Below are 10,733 nucleotides of genomic sequence, written 5' to 3'. Positions count from 1 at the left end.
GGGGGGAGGGTGATGCCGGGAGGCAGGAGAGAAAGAGCTGCAGGGTGTGATGCTGGGAGGGGGTGTGACTAAGACGGGAGGGGGTAGATGGAGACAGCTGCCGGCCCTTCTCCCAGCAGTGGCTAGCATTTCCTCCTCTTGCCGGTGTAAGTTCCGGGGCTCCTTCTCCTTGGGCAGCTTGTCCTGGAACCTGTCCATGGAGGAGGTGGCAAGTAGCGTAGTGCATCCGCTAACCAAGCCTGCGGGAGCAGGAGAAATAGTACAAGACAAAGCAATTTTGATTTTCTAGCTCCCAGCTGCCATTGCTCTGAATAAATTAGTGACGTCACAGCATCCTCTGGCACCACTCGAACCGGACAATTAAACTTTCATATGAGCGGTGCCAGGGCTAATTACTGTGAAAATGTACCCCCACCAACCCCAAAACACCCCACACCCCACTGTATAAACCTAATATTTGCCATTCCCCACCAGTTTACCATCAAAAACTGGATGCAGGGGGAAAAAAATTCTGCCATGTTTGTACACCCGTTTGAAGCTGCTCTGAGTACACTCCCTGCTGACAGCACTGCGCAGGCGCAACAAAATTGAAATTCCCTATCTCTATAATGGCGCATATTTTACTAAATTTAAAAAAAACTAACTTTCTGAAAAACCTTAACCCCAAAAGGCACTACACTGGGACAAGCTCTATCTAATAAAACAAACCCCAAGTCTTAATTCGTCCTCTATCCTGAGTTATGCCTTCTCAAAAAACTTTCCACTGACTATATGGGAAAACCATCATCAAAAGCCAAACAGGAAGTCGCAGAAAAAAACTGACAGTTCAAAATTTAGGTTACTCCCAATTCCTCATTTTTTTAAATTATTTTGCCCTGAAATTTGGCATGCAGCACCGGGTGACGATTCTACGCGTCCATGCCAAATTTCAGCTCAGTACGTCTAATCACTTTTGAGGTGTATCCCCTCAAACACCATGCCCCCATCTCGGAAGTTCCCTATGGGAGAATTCCGTTTGTTCGATTCAGCCTTAATATAAGGGCACGACCGTGCCCTTATAATATATATATATATATATATATATATATATATATAAAAAAAATAAAGGGAACACTAAAATAACACATCCCAGATCTGAATGAATGAAATATTCTTATTAAATACTTTGTTCTTTACATAGTTGAATGTGCTGACAACAAAATCACACAAAAATGATCAATGGAAATCACATTTATTAACCCATGGAGGTCTGGATTTGGAGTCACACTCAAAATTAAAGTTGAAAAACACACTACAGGCTGATCCAATTTTGATTTAATGTCCTTAAAACAAGTCAAAATGAGGCTCAGTAGTGTGTGTGGCTTCCACGTGCCTGTATGACCTCCCTACAATGCCTGGGCATGCTCCTGATGAGGTGGCGGATGGTCTCCTGAGGGATCTCCTCCCAGACCTGGACTAAAGCATCCGCCAACTCCTGGACAGTCTGTGGTGCAACGTGGCGTTGGTGGATGGAGCGAGACATGATGTCCCAGATGTGCTCAATTGGATTCAGGTCTGGGGAACAGGCGGGCCAGTCCATAGCATCAATGCCTTCGTCTTGCAGGAACTGCTGACACACTCCAGCCAAATGAGGTCTAGCATTGTCTTGCATTAGGAGGAACCCAGGGCCAACTGCACCAGCATATGGTCTCACAAGGGGTCTGAGGATCTCATCTCGGTACCTAATGGCAGTCAGGCTACCTCTGGCAAGCACATGGAGGTCTGTACGGCCCCCCAAAGAAATGCCACCCCACACCATTACTGACCCACTGCCAAACAGGTCATGCTGGAGGATGTTGCAGGCAGCAGAACGTTCTCCTTGGCATCTCCAGACTCTGTCACGTCTGTCATATGTGCTCAGTGAGAACCTGCTTTCATCTGTGAAGAGCACAGCGCATCAGTGGCGAATTTGCCAATCTTGGTGTTCTCTGGCAAATGCCAAACGTCCTACACGGTGTTGGGCTGTAAGCACAACCCCCACCTGTGGATGTCGGGCCCTCATACCACCCTCATGGAGTCTGTTTCTGATTGAGGAGACACATGCACATTTGTGGCTTGCTGGAGGTTATTTTGCAGGGCTCCGGCAGTGCTCCTCCTGTTCCTCCTAGCACAAAGGCGGAGGTAGCGGTCCTGCTGCTGGGTTGTTGCCCTCCTACGGCCTCCTCCACGTCTCCTGATGTACTGGCCTGTCTCCTGGTAGCGCCTCCATGCTCTGGACACTACGTTGACAGACACAGCAAACCTTCTTGCCACAGCTCGCATTGATGTGCCATCCTGGATGAGCTGCACTACCTGAGCCACTTGTGTGGGTTGTAGACTCCGTCTCATGCTACCACTAGAGTGAAAGCACCGCCAGCTTTCAAAAGTGACCAAAACATCATCCAGAAAGCATAGGAGCTGAGAAGTGGTCTGTGGTCACCACCTGCAGAACAACTCCTTTATTGGGTGTGTCTTGCTAATTGCCTATAATTTCCACCTGTTGTCTATTCCATTTGCACAACAGCATGTGAAATTGATTGTCAATCAGTGTTGCTTCCTAAGTGGACAGTTTGATTTCACAGAAGTGTGATTGACTTCGAGTTACATTGTGTTGTTTAAGTGTTCCCTTTATTTTTTTGAGCAGTGTGTGTGTGTGTGTGTGTGTGTGTGTGTGTGTGTGTGTTAGAACCCCCCCCCCCCTTAAAAATCCTGTGCTTGCCCCTGGAGGTAGCTCGAACCCACACACTGACAGTTACAGTATATAGTGGAAGTAGCACGGTCCCCCAGTGTTATGAGCCACGGTAGTGGCTCATTCCTGTTTTGCATTTTGGTTATGTATTTTATGTTATACTTCTGTTTCTGGTCCCCGTGGGTGTCATAGGGTGTTCGAAGCCCACCCTTAAGGAGAGGGTACTGTTATGAACCACAGGTAGTGGTTCATTCCTGTTTTCTGTTTATGTATTTTATGTTATAGTTCTCTTGCAGGCCAGGATTTCCCTATGCTCTGGTTTAGAAGACTCTTGTTTGCTGCCGGTGGTGAGTCTGTGTAATTGCAGCCTGTTTCCATGTGTTTGGCCTCACCTGTCTGTTAATTGTCAGTTTGGAGTCGTGCAACAGGGCAGCTGCACGACATAATTAATTAGGGCTCCCTGTTATTTTCTGGCTAAGTGCAATACACAGACGCCGGTGATAGTTCTGAGCTAGTTCCTGTCTAGCAGCTTCTGTCTAGCTGCTTCCAGCCTTGTTCCAGTGTCTGATCCAGTGTCTGACCCAGTGTTCTGCCGTGAAGCGTTCCTGTCCAGAAGTCCTGTGACCTCTTGGTGTCCACCGGTCTGTCGTTTGGGATTCTGCCTGTCCTCCAGTTCTGAGAGCCTGTGTCTACTACATTGGGGGTTCCTGTCCGTTTGCCAGTATTTGTACCAGTTTCGTGAGTAGCGGCTTTGCCGCGTCCGTCGGCCTAGGCCGCTGTATTCTTTAGTTATATTTGTTACTGGTGTTTTGCAGAGGGTTCTGCATATGCTGTCACCGCCGGTACACAACAGTATTGTGTCGGCGTGTGGACAGCATTTCCTTTGTTGTTTATCCTGGCGGCTGTGCCGCATATACGTTTTAGTTTTAGATCTCTTTGTAGCCCCTAGCTCTCTGTTTGGTTTAGTTAGAGGTCCCCTTGTTATCATCCCGTCTCGGTTTACGCCTTGTCTCACATTAAGACCTGGGGGCATCGGAGTTGGGCAGACATAATCCGCCCTTCAAACGCGGCTGCCGTGGGCCCAAGAAACCATAGTCTCGCAGGCGTAAACTGACCACGCGGGTGAAACAACGGAGGTAGGCTGCTAGGGGCTATTATTACACCTTGCCATTATTTCAGCGTCACGTTCTTGTGCTCTGGACTTTCTACGCAATACCTCTTTGTTCAGTGCACCAAGAACGTAACATTATCACCGGCCATACAACAAAAAAGAAACAAAGCTAAATAGTAGTTTTTTCTTTCTTGGCCCAGTCCAGTGTCCTGTCTAGAATCCAGTCCTGTCTAGAACTCAGTGTGCAGAATCCAGTCCGGTGTTTAAAATCTAGTCCTGTCTAGAATTCAGTGTGCAGAATCCAGTCCGGTGTTTAGAATCCAGTCCTGTCTAGAATTCAGTGTGCAGAATCCAGTCCGGTGTGCAGAATCCAGTCTGGTGTTCAAAATTCCAGTCCAGTCTTGTCTTGTCTAGTTTAAAAATCCAGTCTTGTCTTGTCTAGAATCTTGTCTAGTCTTGTCTTGTCTTGTTTAGTTTGAAATCCTCCTATGTCTACTATGCAAGCCCTGCAGGCGTCTCTCTCAGCACTGAACTCTGCTTTCAGTGCTTTGAAACCTGAGCGGCTGGAAGTTTTGCAGCAATCCTTAAAGCAACTGCAAAACCTTCTGACCAAAATTTTGCTTATCTTGCCAGAAGTTGTTGAGATTTTATCCTCTAAAGAGACTCTTGCTCACAGTATGGTGACAAGAGAATACTCAGGTTCAGTTGGAGAGAAAAAGTTTAAAAGTTATCTGCGGCCCAGGCTCTCAGAAGAGGAGCGTCTGCGTCATAGAAACTTAAATTTATGCCTATATTGTGGGGGTTTAGGCCACTATCTGCAGACCTGTGAGTTGCGCAAGCCAAAGTGTGGCGACAAGTCCTGCCCTCTGGCCAAGTTGAGTCAGGATACAAGACCTACTCCTGTCTCTGCTGTGGCAGAGGTACTTGTCACACAACCCACACTAAAAAGCACTCTGTCCTATAATTGGGGTCCTTGGGCTAGGGAGCCCCATTATAGATTCAGGAACCAATGGAGAATGTTTCTCTCCTCTCTTGATTTTCCTGTTGAAGCAGAGTTGCAAACCCCTGTAGCGGTGCCTGATGCTCGGGGTCCTGGAGCGGTGCCTGATGCTCGGGGTCCTGGAGTGGTGCCTGATGCTCGGGGTCCTGGAGCGGTGCCTGATGCTCGGGGTCCTGGAGCGGTGCCTGATGCTCGGGGTCCTGGAGCGGTGCCTGGGGTCCTGGAGCGGTGCCTGATGCGTGGGGTCCAGGAGCGGTGCCTGATGCCTGGGGTCCTGGAGCGGTGCCTGATGCCTGGGGTCCTGGAGCGGTGCCTGATGCCCGGGGTCCTGGAGCGGTGCCTGATGCCCGGGGTCCTGGAGCGGTGCCTGATGCCCGGGGTCCTGGAGTGGTGCCTGATGCCCAGAATCCTGGAGCAGTACCCGATGCTCTGGGTCATAGTGGGACATCAGATATAATGGCTCAATCGTCAATACCAGAAGGGGTCTCTGAAGCTGTTATCCCAGGTAGGGACTTGAAAAGCGCAACCCCAGAAAAGATGTCTAAAACCATAGTTCTAGAAGGGAACTCGAGAAGCAAAACCCCAGAAGGGATCTATGAAGTAATATCCCCTAGTGGGGTCTCGAGAGACGCAGCCCCAGAGAAGGGTCTAGAAGTCGCTTCCCCAGGAAAGGACTCAAGAGGCATAGTTTTAGTGGAGGTTCTCAAGGTCATAGCTTCAGCAAAAGTCCCGGAGGTCATAATCGCGGGAGACGTTTCGATAATTATCGACACAGGGAGGGAGGCTGACGGCCCGGTCCCAGAGTGGGAGGCTGACGGCCCGGTCCCAGTAAAAGAATCCAAGGTGCTGACCCCAGCGGGGTTCCCGAAGGCCACTGCCCCAGCGGGGTTCCCAAAGGCCACTGCCCCAGCGGGGTTCCCAAAGGCCACTGCCCCAGCGGGGTTCCCAAAGGCCACTGCCCCGAGTGGGGTTCAGAAAGTCACAACCTCGAGGAAGGTCTGTAATGACTTGGTCACAGTGATGCACTCCAGCCAGTCAGCACAAAAATCACAGCCTATTACTATTGCTGCTGGATGTGCTTTCCTGTCTTCTCCCCACAGGAATTCTCCTAAAGTTTCAGTACCTAGGGGAATGGAACCAATCTATGGTCTGTTCTCAGATTCTGAAACTGATGAGATTTCTTATGTGCCTGGGCATTCTAGTAGGAAAGGAAAGAATCATCTGACTGCTCGACCGGTCATGTTGTGATTAGATACTGCTCATGTATTAGAACTATGAATGTGGTTGATTAATGGGCTGCCGCTCTCATTTATGTTGAAGTTTCCATGGTGATGGGAGCACGCAAGCCGGTATGCGCCTGAGACGGGACTCTGTGGTCTGCAGTTGATGACGTAACCGGATGTAGCTACACGGAGCTCCGTGAGCATCTGCACATGTGGTGATTTGAATTTGTTATTTAAGGTATGTAAGAAGTTTTGTATTCTGTTTATTGTTGCTTCTGAAGACGGTCAATAAAGACCGAAACGTTAAGCTGGTCTAAACGGGGTGGTCTCATTTATTCACTTGAATAAGTACCAGGAGTGCCGCCAATTACATTGTTATATTGCTTCTTGGCTGTGGAGGGCACCGGGCATGTTGCACCAGTATTTAAGACGGAGTGCCGAGGATCTTGTGTGTGTGTGTGTGTGTGTGTGTATGTATGTATGTGTGTGTGTATATGTGTGTGTGCGTGTGTATGTATGTATGCATGTATGTGTGTGTGTGTATATATATATATATATATATATATATATATATATATTGTGTACAAAAAGTGCAGATAGCGCTACAACCTGAATATTCTATAACCAGATATCCCTGAGATGGGAGATCATAACTTACACATGAAATAGTGCAAAGCAAATTATTAAATTATTTAGAGAACACTCCCAGATTAAATGGTGTCGCAACCAGATTTCAAAATGTCCAATTCCCAAAGGAACTTAGTTTTCAAATTTGTTCTAGTGATAAATCAGTTGCGCCTTCAGTGTTTGTGAATAAAACGTTGCAAATCCTTAAGTGATAGTTAGAATATGCGTACCAGACATATGTAGAACATTCGCCTTGTTTATGGTGTCTTTGCATCTGGATGTTCCTTACTCGTACTGACTCTCCGTTCCCATCCGTCCAGGCATTGGTGTGGAGTTTGTACGTATATGCAAGACAATGTTCCTATAAACCACTCCCCATTTTAAATCTCCTTTTTTCTTTCATGCGCTAACCACGTAAAGGTTTATATTTTATATTCTGTATGTATATTTTTATATCTTCATATATATATACAAATTTTTTATATATAAATTTTTTGTACTTTTTAAACATCTTAGGAAAGTACAATTATAAGTATTTGCTCTAATAAGCCCTCCTGCACTATGTATTTTATGTAGTTCATGCCTTCCGATATATTTATATTTATATATTTATGTATGTTTTTATATTTATATTCATACACTCTTTTATGTATATATTTTAAATATCTCTATATATTTATTTCCATATATATATATATGCCTTCTTCACTATTACCCACTATCTATATACATGCCTTCTTCACTATTACCCACATTGCGAGAATTCCTTTTGTGTATGACTAATGCACACGATGCTCCAACATCCATTACATGTAGCTGTCATGTATGGATTCCAACGTTGGAGCTCTGGTGCATCATCGTGGTGACAACAAGGAAACTATTTGACAATTGCAATCATGTTATTTAAGAAATCCCATGATGAGGCAAAAACACTCACCATGTTCAGTTAAATATTAAAGATTTTTTGCTGTACATCTCACTCCTCTAAATATGCATGATTAAATGTAACATGCCGTATCCCTCTTAAATATACTATATGGTGATGTGACCTGCACCTAACACCTATATTTATTTACAAAATTGACATGAGCTATGATATAACATCGATGAGTGTGATTCCAGCAGGCAGATATGCGCAGCTGCACACTGACGATTTTATCTCTGTCTCTCAGAATTTAGAGACAAAGTATGGTAATATCACGGCGGCATCTCGAGTGCGCATGCGCGATAGCAGCGGACGCGCATGCACAATGGAAACTTGTAGTTCCCACTTGTAGTTCTAGCACTCGGCAGCAAAAGCCACGCGAGATTTGAAATCCCGCACATGCGCAGTAGCGCTACGCGCGCGGCTGATGAGCGCGATCCAGTTCTGATAATGTGACCTACTTCTTAGTAAATATAAGGTGTGGGGATGCAGAGCAGACCACTACTGACCCCTGAGGAAGTCCCAGAGATGAACTAAGGGACGAAACGCGTTGGGCACCTACCGGCACTCCGCTCCTATCTGAGGACATAACAGATAAGCTTATATGCACTTTTAAATTGTACGAGTCCATCTATATGTTTTTTGTCGTTTTATGTATTATTAAATGTCTTTTTTTAAATAATACTACACTATCAGAGGCTTTTCCTTCCCATATGGGACTTTTTTTAAGGTATATAAGTCTGATGACGGAATGACGGCAGCATCTTTTTAATTCATTGCAACTCTAGATGTAAGTGCCTCATATAAATATACCTCCTCTCTAGATCTCCTCTGAATACTGAGCTATATGGTGTTGCACCCCTAAGAAATGGTATTTAAAGCACATTACCTAAGAAAAAAAGGGAACTAGCACACTGCCAGTAATATATTCATTTTTATCCATATATTTTTAATAAGCACTTACAGCACTTTCTCTGCACATATTCACTTTACTGCTAACTTTGCACAAAAATAGCACCAAGTCACTTTTCTAAGAGCAGTATATTGACACATTGTCTTGCATATACGTACAAACTCCACACCAATGCCTGGACGGATGGGAACGGAGAGTCAGTACGAGTAAGGAACATCCAGATGCAAAGACACCATAAACAAGGCGAATGTTCTACATATGTCTGGTACGCATATTCTAACTATCACTTAAGGATTTGCAACGTTTTATTCACAAACACTGAAGGCGCAACTGATTTATCACTAGAACACATATATATATATATATATATATATATGTGTGTGTGTGTGTGTGTGTGTGTGTGTGTGTGTGTGTGTTTTTTTATATATAGGAAGCGTTCAATTATAGATGAGCGGGTTTGGTTCTCTGAGAACCAAACCCTACCGGACTTTACCATTAGAGTCCGGTTCCGAGTTATGCTCGGGTTTTCCCGCCTGACTCTGAAACCAGAATGAGGCAAAACGTCATTATCCCGCTGTCGGATTTTCGCAGGATTAGGATTCAATATAAGGAGCCGCACGTAGCGGCAATTTTCACTCCAGTCTCGGAGAGTGTAGTGAGAGGACGTGTCTCCGTCCTCAGTGTCTGTGTGGGGGCAGGAAAGTGGAGTGGTGATTCTAGTGCTGTCTTGTGCTGCTCAGTCCAGTGTAGTCAGTGTCTTATGCTGCATCAGTCCAGCCAGTCACAGTTTTGGTGTCCTCTGTTGCTATATGTCCCCAGTGCTGCTGGCTGCTGCATAAGTCCCTTGCAGTTTTCATGTGTTGTCTTGCATCAGACCAGGGGTAGTGTTTCTTTTGTGCAGCATCAGTCCAGTGACCAGTTACAGTGGTGGTGTCCTCTGCTGCTATATGTCCCCAGTGCTGCTGTATAAATTCCTTGCAGTTTTGCTGCCTTATCTTGCATCAGACCAGGGGTAGTGTCTCTATTGTGCAGCATCAGTCCAGTGACCAGTCACAGTGGTGGTGTCCTCTGCTGCTATATGTCCCCAGTGCTGCTGTATAAATTCCTTGCAGTTTTGCTGCCTTATCTTGCATCAGACCAGGGGTAGTGTCTCTATTGTGCAGCATCAGTCCAGTGACCAGTCACAGTGGTGGTGTCCTCTGCTGCCATATATCCAGTGTTACTGGCGTATAATACTAGTGATATTGCCATATAATTCCTGTGATATTGCCGTATAATTCCTGTGATACTGGCGTATAATTACAGTGATATTGCCGTATGATTCTCGGGACACTGGTGTATAATTCCTGTGATACTGCCGTATAATTCTCGGAATTCTGGCGTATAATTCCTGTGATATTGTTGTATAATTCCAGTGATATTGCCGTATAATTCCAGTGATATTGCCGTATAATTCCAGTGATATTGCCGTATAATTCCAGTGATATTGCCGTATAATTTCCGTGATACTGGCGTATAATTCCAGTTATCCTGCCGTATAATTCCATATAATTCGGTATAAATCCAGTCCAGTGGTGCTGCCATATAAATTCAGTGGTGCTGTCCTGTGCTGTATATTATTTACTCCAAATAAAGGGGTTATTAATATTTAATCCAAATCATTTTTACAGGGTTTGCCCTGTGAGGTGTAGAGGTACGCTCTCCTTTGACACATATTGGGGGTAATTCTGAGTTGATCGCAGCTTCAAGTTTGTTAGCAATTGGGCAAAACCATGTGTACTGCAGGGGAGGCAGATATAACATGTGCAGAGAGAGATAGATTTGGGTGTGGTGTGTTCAATCTGCAATCTAAATTGCAGTGTAAAAATAAAGCAGCCAGTATTTACCCTGCATAGAAACAAAATAACCCACCCAAATCTAACTCACTCTGCAAATGTTATATCTGCCCCCCATGCAGTGCACATGGTTTTGCCCAACTGCTAAAAAATTTCCTGTTGCGATCAACTTGGAATTACTCCCATTGTGTTATATAACTCCAGAAAAATAATGGAAAACAAAAATGTGGAGGATAAAATAGGGTAAGATCAAGAACCACTTCCTCCTAGTGCTGAAGCTGCTGCCACTAGTCATGACATAGACAATGAAATGCCATCAACTTCGTCTGCCAAGGCCGATGCCCAATGTGATAGTAGAGGGCATGTAAAATCCAAAAAGCCAAATTTCAGTA

This window comes from Pseudophryne corroboree, chromosome 9 (genome assembly GCF_028390025.1).
Source record: "Pseudophryne corroboree isolate aPseCor3 chromosome 9, aPseCor3.hap2, whole genome shotgun sequence".
Lineage (NCBI taxonomy): Eukaryota > Metazoa > Chordata > Amphibia > Anura > Myobatrachidae > Pseudophryne > Pseudophryne corroboree.
This window is presented reverse-complemented; position numbering follows the sequence as displayed.